At 45.3% G+C, this 18,083-nt stretch overlaps 1 protein-coding gene across 2 annotated transcripts in view; it reads left to right on the forward strand.

Moving 5' to 3' along the window:
- Positions 1 to 14,518: 14,518 nt before the first annotated feature.
- Positions 14,519 to 18,083, forward strand: part of PTPN14 (protein tyrosine phosphatase non-receptor type 14) — a 142,903-nt gene continuing 139,338 nt past the window's right edge. For both annotated transcript variants that reach the window (XM_084865526.1, XM_084865527.1), the window contains exon 1: positions 14,519 to 15,156. The gene's annotated coding sequence lies outside the window, so the exon portion shown is untranslated. The remainder of the gene's footprint in view (positions 15,157 to 18,083) is intronic.

Here is an 18,083-nt window from a genome sequence, read left to right on the forward strand (position 1 = left end):
AAAATGGATACCTCTCTCTCTCTCTCTCTCTCTCTCTCTCTCTCTCTCTCTCTGTCTCTCTCTCTCTCCCTCTCCCTCTCTCTTCCTCTTTCTCTAACATCAATCAATAAATAATATTTTTAAAAAGATACAAGGGTTCAATTAAATAATGATATAATAATTTATGCAAGAATAAAAATTACAGGCTTAGCCAAAACCGGTTTGGCTCAATGGATAGAGCGTCGGCTTGGGGACTGAAAGGTCCTGGGTTCAATTCCAGTCAAGGGGATATACCTTGGTTGCGGGCATATCCCCAGTAGGGGCATATCCCCAGTAGGGGGTGTGAAGAGGCAGCTGATCGATGACTCTCTCTCATCAATGTTTCTAACTTTCTCTCTCTCTCCCTTCCTCTCTGTACAAAATCAATAAAATATATTTAGAAAAAAAAATTACAGGCTTAAATTTATAGGCATAAATAAATTAATAAACTAAGAGTCAGTGGTCTTTTATGTATTTCCATATATATAATTTGGTACTTTTTTGCACTGCTATCCTCCACTAATAGATAAGTGTTGGGAGACACTGGAAATTTAAAAAACTACATGGGAGAAACACAGGAAATTGGGAAAACTTTATGTATTAACTTATTTTTCTCAGAGATTTTAGAAAAGACATTATTTTTGTGTGTGTATTTTACCTCAGTACTCTACTGGTGTTTGGGGATTGAAAGGTTATATTTTTCACTGACATGTCCAGCAAAATCCAAGTGTACAATAGCCATAGTTCTAGAACCACAGGAAGTCCACTACTTGTGTAGTTCCTCAAGCACTGGCCCAACCACTACTCTTACAAATAGGACTGGGGAAGGAACACATTAAGGGACTGTGAGCTCCCCATGCCACTGGTGCAGAAGGAAACATCTTAGAGAATTATCAGGGAACTATACAATTTTAGAGTTAAAAGGGGCTTTAGGCCTGTAATAAGGTCTGACTTCAGGTCCAGATCAGAAAGTGTGTGTGTGTGTGTGTGTGTGTGTGTGTGTGTGTAAACACTGAATTTGTGTAAATATTGAATTCTTTTTTATAATTAATACTGGTACACATAATACAAACAAGCCTATGCTGATAGCCTTGGTGATTTACCTTAAATGAGATACCACCCCCCAATATACTTATTTCATAAGTTTGGAATTTTACTAGGTTTTCTCCAAAGTGAAGCACGGTTGAACTACTCTGATGAAATCCCAATTTTAGTGCAAGTGAAAATGTCACTTTCTCCCCTTACAGACTCTTGCTGAGACCGGGGTGAGCTCACCGTGTGTCACACACTGAGGTCAGAGCCATGTGGCCCAGGCCGGGCAACCAGCAGCTGGAGTGGAGGGTCTCTTATCCGTGAATCATATCCCCATCCTGCCAATTTCTTATAACTGGCTTATTTTTGTGCATTTTTTAGGACCTTGATAGATTTGTGTGGCCATATGTTAATATTTACTTCCTTAGTAACAGAATTTGATTCAGAAATGACTATTCCTCCACAAATATGGGGGAGATTTCTCAAACTGATTTTTCTAGAATACTTGTCTTCAACATTAAAATTTGTACCAATGATTTTGCTGGCTGCAAATCAATAAAAACAAATATTCAGTCATATATATATCACAAAAATGTAACTTACTTTATAGAGCAGCCATTATTTGCATTAATTTTTTGTCCCTTATTTTAACATTGTTTTCTTCCTTTGTATAATTTTCAGATATTAGGAATTTTGAAGTTAGAATCCATTTTTAATCCTTTTACAGATCTTACAGAAAGGTGCTATTTTTATTTATTTATTTATTTTTGTCCCAAATGGTGTTTCCATGCTTAGGATAATTTTTTTTTTAAATCTTAATTTTTTTTCATGATTCAATGATGTTATATTGGTTTTTGAAGTTTTATGCTATGCCATTTCATTTGAACGATGTTTTAAATTAAATAATACAGCAAATGGTGGTAATAATGTTCTCTCAAGAAAACTAGCTATGCACCATTTTCCACAAGTTATATAATTAAAAAAACCAGACCCTGTGTCTTTATCAAAAACTATATATTCATTCAAAATTCTGTGTTAAGTACAGGAAAGTATCTAAAGATGACCACAAGGACTGCTTCAGTCTAAATATGGAAGGTGTTTAATAAGTTCCCCCAAAAAACATCTTACTCAAGTCTGTATTATCAACACTTAGCAAATAGTAGGGGGTTATTAAATGTTTTCGAATTAATGTTAATATCACCTTTGAATGTAGGAAAAAAATAATTAACATTACTCAATATCCATCTATGTGTAGTCTACAATAAATGAAATTTTACACAAACCCTATCATGTAAGTGTTATAAGGAGTTTGTAGAGAAACTGAAAAGAAAAGCTGCCCTCCTTAATTGGAAAAAAAATATGACAAAAATATTGCATGGATTTTTTTAGAACATATGGAGCTGGCTTGGCAGATGGGTGGGAGTAGGTGGTTCCTGGCACTCAGAGAGGCCCTACATGTCCATCTTCCTGTTCTTTGTCCAAAGAGAGAGAAGATCAATGCACACACAAAGTGTTTCTCTGTTTCTTAAATAAGGTCCATGTAGTTATGATACATGGCTTCTATTTATATTTTCTGCTTGCTGAGCTTTCCTTTTTTCTCTTTCTCTTCCCTCGATGAGTCTACTGTGGTTAAGTTATCAGCTATTTTAAATGAAATAATTCTAGTTGAAATGAATGGGTGAAAAAACTGAATTGATAGGATTGTTTACTTATTTGGTGGCCTAATCAGAGCTGGCCTAAAGACATCAAATTGAGGTCATAGGCCATGAGTTTGTGCAGGTGTGTGCATTGGGAAAGTTATGTAAAAATTTGATAAAATGTAAAAATCTAAGTCTGATGTGGTCTTCACCATCAATGAAGACAATGGTTATATTTATGGTTACTCGTTTTTAGTGAAGATTCCTTCTATCTACTCCAAAACAAATGTGTTTCCTAAGTTTGGAATTTTCATATTGTGTTTTCTCCACAAAGTACTTTTGAACTTACTCTGACAGATTAAAATACAAAATTGAGCAGAAATAAAAATGTCATTTTCTCCCCTATATTGTTAACAGGTTGATATGTATACTTATAGACTTAAAAAAAACACACACGCACACAAAACTGTGTATGTCCCACCCAAAATGTAGAAATGACTAACAGTCTACATATTGTAAAACTTATACTTAATCTCTGCTTTTTCTTGCATTTAAAAAAATACCCATATGTGTGTGTGTGTGTGTGTGTGTGTGCAGTGACACAAAAAAACCTTGCCTGTATCAGTTTGAAATTATAGTGATTATCTCGTGGAATGTTCAGATGAAAATAGGTTATGAAAACAGACAACCCACCTTTTAAAAAAATATTTTTTATTGAGTTTTAGAGAGAGAGGGAGAGAAAGAGAAACATTGCTGTGAGAGTGACACATAGGCTACCTCTTGCACGCCTCCTACTGGGGATCTACCCCACAGCCCGGTGGGGAATCAAACAGGCAACCTTTCAGTGTGTGGGGAAACGCCCAACTAACTGAGCACACCAGCCGGGCAACAACCCACTTTTAATTATGTACTTCAATATTGTTGAAAATAAGAATATATATATAAGAATATATATATATATTAACCTTTTATTATTAGGCTTTTAATATTAGTACTTTGTGCTTATACAGAATGAATCAGAACAGTATAATGAACTCTCATATATCCACCACCCATCTCCAACAATCATAAATTCATTGCCAATCTTGTTCTATCTATATTTCCATTCATTTCCCACCTGCTGTTTTATTCAGAAGCAAAAGCCATACACAACATTTCAACTATAAATATTTTAGTATGTATTTCTAAAAGAGGAGAACTCTTTATTTGAACATAAACACAGTACCGGTTATCATGTCTAAAACACTTCATTATTCCTTAATATCCAATCAGTGTTCCAAGGCCCTCAGAAGCGGCATTGACAGCTTTTCCATTTTAGACTTGGCTTACTTGACTAGGAGTGTTCCCCTGGGGAGGGACGTCAGAGGAGATGAGAGACCTCAGAGCTGTGCTCAGTAACCAGCAAGCAGATAGACGTTCGTTGGCAGGGAAGGTGGCCAGGGACAGGGGGGGCCTGGGGTCAGAAATAAGAACCAGGTTTGGGAAAACAATTTTTAGTTCTGCCTTTCCCGCAGCCCTGCAATGCCTTCCTGGTACTGTGGAGGTAGGAGATCAGGGTACAGGCTAGAAGCCATGGGCAGCTTCAGGGCAGAGCTTTGACTGGCATCTCTATGAGCACATGGCGGTTAGTGTAGCTGGTCTGCCCAGGGCCAGGAAAGCCCCCTCCACACACGTGCTGCCCCTCCCCCTCTGTGGGCATCCATTGTAATCAGAGCTCCTGCCTCCAATAAGAGATGGTTTAGAGTTCCTTGGATACCTCTCCCACCAACGCACACAGCAATAAACACACACACCATTTCACTAGGGGGAAGCGCAAGCTGGCTAGATTTTTTCCCTCTCCAGGATGCAGCTCACTCATCAAGGCGACTCATGGCCCCAGGGGAACAGAGGTGAGCTCAGAGGGCAAATTCTGAGCATGGCAAGTTTGAGGGATACCAGAGAACGCAGAACTCATGGAAAACAGAAGAGGAATTTTCCACCAGAATAATAAATATGCTTGAAGACATGGCAGAAGATACTGGAAACATGGGGTGAGAATAGGCAGTTCAGTAAAAGAATTAAAAATACTAAGAATGAATCCTGCCAGATGGAGAAAGACAAAGACTGCCTGGTATTACTTAGAAGTGGAATCTAAAAAAACAAAGCAAACCTCAAATCATCATGTTGTACACTTCAAATATCTTACAGTCTTGTCAATTATACCTCAATAACGTTTTAAAAATTAAATTTTCTTAGAGTTTTTATTGATTGATTGATTTTAGAAAGAGAAGGACAGAGAGGAGGTGAGAGAGTTACAGAGGGAGAGGGAGAGAGAAACATTGATTTGTTGTTCCACCCATTCATACATTCACTGGTTGATTCTTGTATGTGTTCTGACTGCAGTTAGAAAACTAACCTTGACATATTGGGACGATGCCCTAATCCTGTGGTGGGCAAACTGTGGCTCTCAAGCCACATGTGGCTCTTTGGCCTCTTGAGTGTGGCTCTTCCATAAAATACCCCAGCCTGAGTGAGTCTATTTTGAAGAAGTGGCGTTAAATGAAGTTTAGGTTTAAAAAATTTGGCTCTCAAAAGAAATTTCAATCGTTGTACTGTTGATATATGGCTCTGTTGACTAATGAGTTTGCCGACTGCTGCCCTAACCAACTGAGCTACCCAGCCAGGGCAAAAAAAAAAAAAAAAAAAAAAAAAAAAATTAAATAATAATAAAAATAAAAATAAAAAATTTTTAATTTAAAAATAAAAAAAGAATCCTGTTGTTATTGAATAAAGATTTTAATGGGTTGCTTAAATAAAGTATCTAGTAAATATATGAGCTGGAGATTAGATTGAGGGGTTCCCCCAGGAGACATCAGGAAAGGACAGAGTAAAGAACAAAAGAAAGAAAAAAGAAACTTGGAGAATCAGGTGTCAAAGTGTATTTGTAAGCACACCAGAAGAGCAGCAGGAAATTGAAGGAGGCCAATCATTCCAACAATAATGGCCAAGAATATCCCAAGGTCACACAGTCAATGGCAAAGCCAGGAGGTCAGCCAGCAACGTAGCTAAAGTGTATACCTGAACTATTAGTTTCTTTCTTAGGCCTACTCAGTCAGGTGTCAGTTTGGAGAAGAAAATTAAGTTAGGAATAGGGCCTAAAGGGAGGAAAATTATAAAATAAGTAGAAAAAGGGGCAGTTCAAGAACTGAGAAAGACAGTGTGTTAAGAGTGGGAATAAGCCCTAACCGGTTTGGCTCAGTGGATAGAGCATCAGCCTTGGGATTCAAGGGTCCCAGGTTCGATTCTGGTCAAGGGCATGTATCTTGGTTGTGGGCACATACCCAGTAGGGAGTGTGCAGGAGACAGCTGATCGATGTTTCCAACTATCCCTCTCCCTTCCTCTCTGTAAAAAATCAATAAAATATATTTTAGGAAAAGAGTGGAAGTAAGTCTGGATATGTCAACTCAAGATCCTTTAAACAAACAACCCTCCCCCCAAAAAAACCCCACAAAAACCCAAAACAACAAGACAACAGATAAACCACAATCTAAAAGTAACAACCCAAACAGACAAGTTACTTCATCTCTCAAATCCTCAATTTCTTTATAAATGCGAGACTGTAATCCCTACCGAATAGAGTGGTTATAAAGATTAAATAACATAATACATGTAGGACTTTAAGCACAGAGAAATAACTGCATATGCTCACATAAAGAATTTTTAAAAATTTATTCACATAATAATATTTGTTGATGATATTCTATGCACCACGCAGTAGAATACACTGGTGAACCAACCAAAAATCTCTACTGTAATGGAACTTCTGTGGAGGGCAGAGGGTTGTACTAGGAGAGAAAAGTAATAAACGAAAGAACATAAAAAGATAATATAATATGAGGGAGCGTGAGTGCTATCAAGGAAACGAGAGCAGGGTGAAGGAGGAATAGGGTTTGAAAAGGTTCAGGACAGCTGGGGAAGGTCTGTCCAAGGAATGAAGTGTGTGCGCAAGCCAGAAAGCAGAGCTCCTGGCAGAGGGAACAGAAACTTGCAAAGGTCCTGAGGTGACAGAGGACTTGGCATGTTCAAGGAATGGCAGAGTGTGGGTATGACAGGGGCAGCGTGTCCCAGGGAAGACCAGCTGCAAACCGGATCAGAAATAGAGCCCGTGACCAGATCGTGTGTGTTCTCATGTGTGACTAAACATTCAGGTTCTCTTTCACCATTTGAAAACTTTGCTCTCGCCTGTCCCACAAAGTCGAAGGTGCTGATTACAGAGGGAAGCCCAGCATGTAAATCAAAACATTAGTAAACATTTCCTAGCCTCTACGATTTAGTATGTCAGAAGGTACCTCTGCCTCCTGGTTGTAGTAAAAGACACCTCAAAATTGAGCTTTCTGGGCAATTGCTTTTCCCTGTGAGGATCTTCCCGTCCTCAGCAGTCATTCCAAACCAGTCCTCTCAGTGCCCTTGCCCAGGCCCGTGGGAATAACTCAGGAATGTTTGCAGTCCCAGAGCCAGTCGCATTCTGAGTCACCCCTCGGTCCAGGGGAGGCATCCAGGAAGCAGCCAGGTCTTAGGGGAGGTTTTGATTTACTGCTTTGGACTCTCCTACACAGCCATGCCCATCCCCGAGGTAACCCTACCTCACCCCCGCAGGCTGGGGTGTCCGTGTTCTGTAGAAAGGCATCCCAAACACGACCTGACCTCTCCGTCCCCCAGCGAAGGTTGTTCCTTGTCGCTAATCACAGCGGAAGGTTCCTTTGATGTCCCATACCTCTCAGAGGGGTGTTCTGGCTACAGCTGCCCATGTCAGAATCAAAGGCACCCCGTTCCTGTTTTTACTTTCCAGCCATCTCTGAATGTGCAATACGTTTGGAAGGCTGTCCAGTTTTTACCACCATAAATCTGGTATTTTCATTTGCATTGTTATTAGTCGACAACTTCATTTGGCTGTTTAATTTACATTAAAAAATAAAATAATGCCGAAACCGGTCTGGCTCAGTAGATAGAGTGTCAGCCTATGGACTGAAGAGTCCCAGGTTTGATTCCAGTCAAGGGCATGTACCTTGGTTTCAGGTACATCCTCAGTAGGGGGTGTGCAAGAGGCAGCTGATCAATGATTCTCTCTCATTGATGTTTCTAACTCTCTATCCCTCTCTCTTCCTCTCTGTAAAAAAATCAATAAAATATATTTAAAAATAATTTTCATAATAATAATAATACTACAATAAATAAATAAATAAATAAATAAATAAATAAATAAATAAATAAAAAAAACAGGAATAGCCCAGCTCGCATAGCTCAGTGGTTGAGTGTTGACCTAACAGCCAGGAGGTCATAGTTCGATTCCAGGTTAGGGCACATGCCCAGGTTGAGAGCTCAATCTCCAGCATGAGGCAAGCAGGAGGCAGGTGAGCAATGATTCTCACTTGTCATTGATGCTTCTATCTTTCTCTCCCTCTCCCTTCCTCTCTGAAATCAATAAAAAAGTATATATATATATATTTTTTAAAAAAGAATTAACTCTGTGTTTTGTGTAAAAACTACTTTAACCCACTGCTGTCCATAAAGAAAAGGGAGATCTACTGACTTTTTACTCAGAAACATCCTGGCTTACTTGGCTTCTCACAATAGTGTGCCTAACCGTCCTTCCTTTATCTCCCATGAACCATGATTTCAAGGTTCCACTCAGAATTTCTCTCTTCCAGTTATTCGCAGCAACCTAGCACCTGTTCCCAGCATCATGCCACAGAATGGCAACAGGCAGGTATTTTAGAGATTAGACCGGGATAATTACAGCTATCATTTACCTGCCCTCATGCAACTCCATGAAGGTGTTGATGGCTCCTTGGCTGGCCGTGGTAAATTCTAGAGCTGTGTACCTTCCTGAGAGCTGGCCCAGGTGGGGACATAAATGGGATAAAGAACAGTTTAGCTCATTTCATGGATGACAGATTCATAACTATTCTTAGAAACGAGGGTACCTCTGACCTTTTGAGATTAGCGTTGCGGACAGAAATGACTCTACACTCCCAGAAAGTGTGACTTCACCACTAAATCAAAATCTCCCCTAACACTCCCCTGCTTCCTGGCTGCCTCCCCTGGACTCAGCCTCACTTAACCTGATCTCCTTGAAAGGCCTTATTTCCAAATCTAACCATACTAGGACTCCAACATACAAATTTTGGAGAGACACATGCAATCCATAATTAACACTCACAACGATTACCTCCAATTATGCATATACAAGACCTAGTCTTGTTCCTGGAGCACTACAAGTGTTTACTGGACATTGGTTTCCTTACCTCCTCCCTCTGTTGCTCACCTTCATAGGTGACTTCCTTCCCTACAGGAGAAATCATCTTTGCATAGAAGGTGTAGAACGTTACAGAGTGAATGGAGTTCTCTTTGACAAGACGTTTCTCCTTTCTCTTATGGGTGTGGTTTCAGATTGTCCCCCTGGGTCACTCCTTGAGAAGTGACTTCCCACCCAAAGAGCTAGGCTCAGCCACAGCAGCCGGTCCTTCTTCAAGACACAAGATTGACAACTCAAGCCATATTCTTTCTCTTGGCAATTTGGATTTGAGATACAACCCCCGTTGAATGAGAGGAATCCAGCCTGCAGACACAGAATGTGGCTGATGATAGTATTAATAAGTAGCATTGAGAGCTCAGCGTGTACCAGGTACTCTTTGTTCTAGGAGTTTTTCACACATTGACTCGTCATTACCACACCCCCATGAAGCAGATATGTTCACCATTCCCCCTTTACAGGTGAGGGCATCCAGCGGTGAGAGCTTTAGTTCTTTGCCCAGGGACGCATGGCTGTTGAACTGGATATGCCCACAAGAGGAGGATATGACCCCCAGCCAGGAGGAGAGAAGTAGAGTACCTTTTTGGTTCTCTGGTCCTATTCTTCTTTCTTGTGGATTCCAAGTTCCAGTATCCTGCCAATATATTTCTATTTGGCTTGAACAATTTGAAGCGGGGTTTTGTTCATTGTAAACCAAAGGATTTGTACTAATTTAAATGACTCTATTCCGTTACTTATATACCTTGTGCACTTTCTACCTACCAGATCAGTTGCACACAACATTAGATTATGTTTTTTATTTTAACAACCATATATAATCACAAAAAAGTGATTTTTTTTTAAATGACTCTATTCCATTACAAAGTTTAAAAGTGTTCACGTATAAAATGAAGAGATTACAGTAGTAAAAGTCTTTTCTGTATAATAGATGGTTTTCAGCAATAAGGGGTGAGTACACCCTTCATTGGCAGTTTGCCCCAAAGAGGATATGGTGATGATTGGATGTGTGCGTTCCCATCAAGCCAGGAAAACCTGGAAAGCAAGGTTGGTGCTGAGGTAGGTGGTGGGAGTGGGGGAAAAGTCAGCAAGCTGAGCCTGGTGAATATGATCAGGAAGCTCATACCCTGAAGATATGATTCAAAGGGTGCTTGCAACCTAAGGTGAAATTAGTAGAGAATGATAATGAACACACGGAACATGGAAAGATACTTAATAGGGCCTGGGTTTCATTTCTTTTACAACTTCCTGAAAGTACCAATAATGGGTGTGAATGACCTTTTCTAGAGTTGCCTGATTAATATATGTTGCTGTCCTGTGGAACTTTTAAAGAGTAAACAATTGATTTAATTTTGCAGATTTTTATTGAAAAAAACTTGTAATCTGTCTAGAGTGAGTCTGCCCACTGGTACCTGACTCTGGGATCACTGCCCGGTGCAGCTGCCACACTATCCAGGAAAACAGATCCACCTTTCTCCTAGCAGCTTAAAAAAATACAACCTAAAAACCTTTGGCATTCTTTCCTGAAGGAGGCAACGAGGAGATAATTCATTTGGGGCCTCCGTTGGCAGGTATGGATAGGGGAGCCCTCTCTCCTTTGATTCAGGTCAGGAAGTAGCCCCTTTGGAAGGCAGGGAGCCTTTTCCTGACAGGTGGAAAAAAGGAAGAAAAATGAACCGGAGAGGTAATGACCAGAAGGCTTGGTGGCCAGAGGTGAGGGGGCTTCAGGAATGGGAGTTCAGACATCAGAAAAAAGGATGAAATGGAGGCAGGTGAACCTGGAGAGCGAACCCAAATATACCTTGTGCACTTTTACTGGTATCTTATCCATGCCTCCACAGAAGTCTATCATTTTACCAATATTTGAGAGTAGTGTGGCTTCCTGGCTTAGTCAACCTGTGGAAAGGCTGAGTGTTGGAGGACCCCGTTAATTCCCCAAACTGAAGGGCCTCAAAGATGCAACTAGGAAGGAGGAAGGGCTGTCTTCTGTGTCAGAAGTGATTCTTCCCAAGCAGATCCTGTGAAGTTCTCTCTAAAGGAGAGCTCATCACCTCAGGGACAACTCTGGGGCTGCACAATTCTGGGGATGCCAGTCACACTGTGGACTATTTTAGCTCTGGGAGCAGTGCTGTGTAAGTGTATGTGGCTGTACGTGACCATTCTTTTTAATCAGGTAGCTTTAAGAAACCACTAGCTGTTAAGAAGTTCATATCCCAGTTAATTTCCTACTTTGTTTTTATTGATAAGAAGCTCTGAATATACACTGAGTGGCCAGATTATTTGATCTCTGAACGCATAATAATCTGGCTATTCAGTGTATATCCTATATAATAAAAGGCTAATATGCAAATTGTCCCCTTGACCAGGAATTTGATCAGCAGTGGAAGTTCTGCCCACTTCCCCGTGGCCAGGCTGGCTGGACCTTACCCATGCACGAATTCATGCACCAGGCCTCTAAAAAAAATCTATCTATCTATCTATCTATCACCAGGCCTCTAATATATGTATATATATACACACACACACACACACACACACACACAGACACACACACATACACACACACACACACACACACACACACACACACACACTAAGTGACCAGATTATTATGCATTCAGAGATCACAATAATCTGGCCACTCAGTGTATATAACCATTAAAGCCCTCTTAAATTTGTTCTAAAATCTTCTCTTCTTTCCTTGCCTGTCACTTAATAATTTTTGTAGGTGTAGAATAATCTAGGCTTATCTTATTATATTTTTGCTATGTCAGTGGTTCTGAATTGGAAAACTTGGGAGATGTTTCAAAATATACCTGCCCAATATATCAATAGGGGAATGAAGAAGCAAATTGTGACATGTACACACACAATATAATTCCAGTTAAATGATGTTTGAGAACTAGCAGAACTCCTTTTCGGTGGTGGAAGTCAACCTGGAGAGGTAATACTTTCTAAGATGTCACAAAAGGGACATTTCTGTGGTGGATTTTCTTTATCCTTATCTGGGTGATGGATGTATCCATATGAAAAACCATCAATTATAGGGACACCAGATTTGGGCTTTTTATTACATGTGAATTATATCTCAATACTGCCTAAAATATTATAAATACACACAAGTACACACCTGTCCAAGTCTCTTCCTTAGACCCAGGGAATATGCTGAATAAGCTATGGGAGCAGCGGGTACAGAGAGGATGGATATCTTGAAAAAGCTCCCCTTTTCTTTCCCTCTATCACTGCCAAATATCCACTTAGGAACTGGAATTAGACGGAGGGTCAAAACCAACAAAACAATCATAATTACGTACATAAGACTTTAACAATGCGTAGATCCCTAGAGATCATCAGTTTTCCTTCCTCTCCAGAGTGCTCTGATTGGGGAGCTTGGTTTGTGTTGCTTTCAGTGTTTTTGACGTTTTGAAGGTGTAACATTAATAGATTGACAGGAGGAACACACTGAGGTAGGGGGAATCATGGAGGCCCAGGAGATTCTGCCTGCATTTGTAGTTTAAATAAGGCTTGCAGGAAGTTGAGATACTCTGGGAGTTATTTGAATCCACAGGTTCTGACAAAGCTATCAAGTAAATCCGGAGTGATATATTTGGGATCTATCCCCTCAGCCAAACTCCCATTCACTCTGCTGCACACTGAGATGAGGGTTGCTTTTTTTTTTTCCCCTCCTTTCTGAAAGAAGCCTGTGACTCCCTCTTACATACTTACCCAGAGAATGAAAAGGCTTTTTGTCACTTCAAGCTGGACTTCCTATTTAAAAAAAGGAAGCCTGTCTCCAAGCACATCCTTTGCTCCTTCTTCACCACACTTGTCTTAGCTGCTGTGCTGGGTGTTAGGTATCATAGCGATTTTAACACAACATACAGATGCCACTTCCTTTCCTCTGAGACCCCAAGGGGCATTTCTGTCTCAGGGGAAGAGCAGGCGCTTGGGTTTTACCTGGGAAGCCCGCAGGTATTTCCGTATCTTTTAACCTTCATTCTGTTTTGCTCAAACGTTGAAGAGATAAGTAGCTTGCATTTTTGGGCCAGACCAGACGAGGCTCCACTATCAGATGTGACTGCTGTGTGACCCTGGGTGAGATACAGAGCTACTCTTGCCTCACTTTCCTTATCTAGGAAATGGGGATAATGACAGTGGGGTGCAAAGTGCTTCCCACACTTCCTGGACCACACAGTAAGGCACTCCCTAATTTTCTTGGGAAACCCAGCAAGTCCACATTGAAGCTATCCGGCTGTTTCCTTGGAAGTTTGAGAAACGGATTTTCTTTCTCTTCACCCTTCCCCTTTTCCCTCCCTTTTGGTGTCTTCTCTGCTTCCTAGAATTCTGGAAATTGTCAAATGCTCAGAAAAGACAGTCGCCTACACACTTACACATGATGGGTATAATAGGTCTTGCTTTTTGGTTTCTCCATACTCTTCCTCAAGAGGCCCAGAGTTTTTGTGACTGTGGGACAGTGAAGTAATCCGGAACAGTATCTTGTGACAATGACTTCAAGGACCCTTTTCAATCTAAGAAAGGTTGCAAGGACTGGGCTTTGAGTCCTGGTTGATCCCTAAGGCATGTTTCAAGTTAATGCAAAGGACCACAGAAACGTAGGCAATACATCCTACGGCGACAGTAACCCAGGCTTTCTTAGGCTGGAATACTCCTCAGTCATCCAATCGGTCACCAGCAGGGCCAGGCCTACCGCCCTGGGTTCCTCTCCTGGCTCCATGCTTTTCCCATCCAACCGGCTGCGGGCCATTAACCCCACCTCCGAAAGTGCTCAGGAAGTTGCCTCCCCTGGCAGGGTGGGGCGAGTTTGTGGCTTGGAAAGAACCGGGGAAAAAAACGACCTATCCAACTCCTGGCGCGAAGAAACGGCTTTTGCGATTCCAGGAGAGGGGAGTGTGTGCGGGATGAGGTGGGTGGATTCAGACAGCAGGTCCAGTGCCCCCAGGTGCCGGGTGTCCTGGAGAGAGAACTCGGTGAAGGCACCTATCCTTTATCTCCCGATCTGCGCCCCCAGTGCAGGGGCTGCAGGGGCACGTCCTGCTCGGAGGGCTTCCCGCTGTAGGACGGACTGTGCTGCCTCCAGGCCCGATCGGCCAAGTCGCCGCCGCGGTCCTGCCCCTGCGGTTTCCCGAGGTCTCGGTGAGATCTTCCCGTTTTCCCGCGAGGCGGGGTCGGCTGTGATGGCTCTTCCTTCGCCACCCCCTGCGACTCTCCCTCCAGAGAGTTTAATCCCGTCCCCACCTTGACAAACATTGCCCCTCATTCCCCCCCAACCTGCCACGTTAAAAGTGCGCGCCCGCTCCGGGGCCTGCGGAAGGCGCCCGGGCCGCCCGGCATTCCTGGGATTCCAGCGCCGTGACGTCCCCGGGGACCGCGCGCCTCCGCTCCCGGGCGCCGCGCTCCGCTCCCGCGCCCGCCGCGCGCGCCCGCCCCCTGCGCGCGCCCGCCCTCCCGCCCCGCCGCGCCCGTCCCCCTGCGCGCGCCCGCCCGCCCTCCCGGCCGCATTCCTCCCGCCCGGCCGCGCGCCGCCCCGCGCTCCCTCCGCCTCCCTCCGCCTCCCTCCCGGCCCCCAGCGCCGCCGAGCCGGCCCAGGGGTGGGCGAACCGCGGCCGCCGGCGCCTGCTCCGTCCCCTCCCACTCGCACGGCCCCTTCCTCCCTCCTCTCCTCTCCCGGCGGCTCGCGTTTCCTGCCACTCGGGCTCTCCGGCCCTTCAAAGTTCTGCCCAACTTTTCCCTCGCGGGCGGGCGGGCGCTGCTGGCACGGGGCAGGTTGCTGCGCTCCGGCTCGCCCTGCTGCTGCCAGCTCTCCCGGCTCTGGTCCTCGGGGAGCCGCGGACACTGAGTGGCCTCTGGCGGTCCTTCCCCATCCTCCCCGGCCTGCTGGCTTCGCCCCGATCCCCCCCTCCCGCGGGCGGGACGCCCCGGGCTTCGGGGGCTCTCCGGGGCTCGGGCTCCGTGCGCCCCTGCGCGCACTCGGGCGCCCGGATCGCGGCGGAACCCTCTTCCCTCCCCTTTCGCCTCCTCTCCTCCGGATCCTTCCCTCCGCCCCTCCTCCGCCTGCCCCTGGAACCCATTCCCGGGGGAATTGGGGCTCCGCCGCGGCCGTGGAGGGACAGCCTCTCCGCGCGGGACTCCGGGGCTCCGGCCGGGCCATGTAAGCGCAGGTAAGCGCCGTCTGGGGCGCGGGAGTCGGGCCCGAGGTTGGGGGCGCCCGGCGGTGGACTTGGGCAAAGGCTGGCAAAGCGTTGACTTGGGATCGGCGGCGGCTCCGGGCGCGGACGAGGCTGCGGGGGCGCGGGGGGGCCCGGGCCGCGGGAGTTGGCTGTTGCGGGGGGAGCCGTGCGCTGCGAGGCGCACGGCTTGTCTGGGGAGTGAAGGGGGAAGGAAGGTGAGAGCCGTCTGGAGGAGAGCTTGTGGCTAAACCCACACAAGCCCCCGTCCTCCTCATACTCTCCTGCTTTTTTTTTTTTTGAGGGCGGGGGGCATGAGACTGGGCCTCGAAAGGGCAGCTGGCGATGCCCAGGGGCTGGGGACAGGAGGATGGAAGACAAGGACATGGCTATCGCTTCAGCGGAGACGGACAGGCGTCCTCCCTACCTACCCTCCTCTGCCCCCTAGGAGGACAGGATCTTCTGGTGAGGGAGAGGAGTCTCCCTGCCATCCCACTAGGCCCCGCCATGCCACCCAACTCCTAGGCTCCCTGGACCCCTGCTTGGGTGGTCAGGCCGGCTCCTAGGGGAAACCGGTGACCACATAATTTCAGAATGGGTCTCCGCCTCAAACTTTCAAACCTCCGTGTGTGAATTAACTTCTGAGGATGGTGGTGGTAATGCACTCTCTCCCTGGCGTGACTCCTACCTCTGGGTTTTGAATACTTTGTACTTGGGTTTTTCCCCCCACCTTTTTGAAGGAGTAGAGAGGTAGCTTTGCCCCCTACCTTCACCCCCAGCCCTCCTACACTTGAAGGGGATTGTGGGGTTTTCAGGAACTGGCTGGCTGTGGCGGGCTCTTCAGGAAGGTGAGGAATCTCTAGAGTGCAGGCTGCATGTATGGGTTACAGGGTTTCCACCCATGTGCGAATTTCTTAAAATACATCGGTTCATTCATTCATTTATTCAACACACCTAGCATTGAACTCCTGCTCTGTGCTAGGAACCAGGGACCCAAAGATGCTGTAAGGAGATCTCAGTGCAGCCCCTGGAGGCAGCCCCCAGGCCAGTGAGCAATCGCAGGGTTGCGAGCATTGCCAGGGAAAGCTTGAGGAGTCCTGGGGGTGAGGTTGGCTCACTCACCTGGAGGAAATGGGTGCGAAGGGATAGCCATCGAAAAAACATGTGCAAAGAGGTCATACCTGTCCAGAGGCCGGAGGGGGCTTACAGCCAAGTGTTGCATGGACATTTTTTTTTTTGATGTATCAGAAATTAAACTGGTAGCATGTTACCTACTTCTGGGAGTCAGATATCTCACAGCCTCCTTTTGGCCTTTTGGACACACCTGCATGCCTGAGGCTGTTTCTCCGGGGAGGGGAGCAGCGGTGGTGAGACCCTCTAAATTTTAATTGGTGCTAATTGGCCCATGGAGCGGGGGAGGGGGGGGGAAGGGGGTGTCATTAAGAATGGTATCCAGCCGAGACCGGTTTGGCTCAGTGGATAGAGCGTCGGCCTGCGGACTGAAAGGTCCTGGGTACGATTCTGGTCAAGAGCATGTACCTTGGTTGCCGGTGCGTCCGCAGTAGGGGGTGTGCAAGAGTCAGCTGATCGATGATTCTCTCTCATCGATGTTTCTAACTCTCTAGTCCTCTCTCTAAAAAGTCAATAAAATATATTAAATATATATATATATATTAAAAAAAATGGTATCGATTCTCTTTTTAAGAGCAGTTCGACTGCCACAGGTGATCATGCTGCAGCGGTAGAGACTCTAGGATGAAAGTTACCTATCTTTTGGTGATGGGGTTAAATGTGTGTGCCAATAATAATAATAATAATAATAATAATAAAATGCATGGCCTTCGTGCCTGGGCCCTGACCAGCACGGTGCTCTTTCCCCAGATCTGAATGCCGGCCCTGCTGTGCAGGGGGCGCTTACGTATGCGTCTCTGTGTTTGTTAGCCTATGCTCTCCTTTAAAAAGTCATCACTGCTCCAGCACGGTGGTGAGGACCACTTTTCCCTCCCCTGAAACTTTGTCAACACCGCGGGCGGGCGGTGGTGGCCTTGACGGCCCTGGACTCAGCAGCGCGCTCCCGCCTGGAAAAGGTCCTGCCAGAGCAGCGCATTCTCCGCGTGGTTTGCCTTTCCAGGGGCCTCTTCACCGGGCTGGCGTGGCGGGCGGTGTAGTATTTATTACTCCTCGTGGCCGCGTCCCCGCGGAGGTGGCAGAGGGCCAGCTGCCCGTGACCTCAGGCCGGCACATGGGAGCGGGAAGAGCACCCTGACACTTGGGGGTGTTTATCCAAGTGCCCTCCACTCACCCCCCCTTATCTCAGGAGCGGCTCTCCCGAAGGTAGAGGGCCTGCAGGAGGGGGATGGCCAGAGAGCAGCTCTCTCTTGCTAAACCCCCAGGCACCTTCCCAGTTTCTCCTGCTGGCTCAAACACAGCTTTTAGTGACACCGCAGTTATTCGGGTTTGCGCACACTGTGTGGCATGGGCAGCTGTGGTGGGAAGAACAGTTAGTCTTTTTTCAATGGGGAAGAATTTTAAAGAATTCAGAGAAAATTCAGAATTTTTTTTAGGTGAGTTCTTACTGTCCTGAATGGCAGGGGGGGAGAGGGGGGGGAGAGGGGTCAAGAAGTATGGCGATTTTTTCCCTAGTGCTTTCTAGCCTTATTAAGCGCTTAGGTTTTTGTTTTTTCTTAAAATGGGAAGCAAACATAAGCCCTTTGATTGACCATTGTAGCCAACCCGGGTTTTACATTCTTGTCCTTGTTCCTCTCCTAGCCTGCATTTGAACTTCTTTACATAGTCATCAAGCCTGTGTGTGTGTTTTAAAAATATATATATTTTATCGATTTTTTATAGGGAGGAAGGGAGAGGGATAGAGAGTTAGAAACATTGATGAGAGAGAAACATCGATCAGCTGCCTCCCGCAC

The sequence above is a fragment of the Pipistrellus hanaki genome, assembly GCF_964339955.1.
Source record: "Pipistrellus hanaki genome assembly, chromosome: 18".
Lineage (NCBI taxonomy): Eukaryota > Metazoa > Chordata > Mammalia > Chiroptera > Vespertilionidae > Pipistrellus > Pipistrellus hanaki.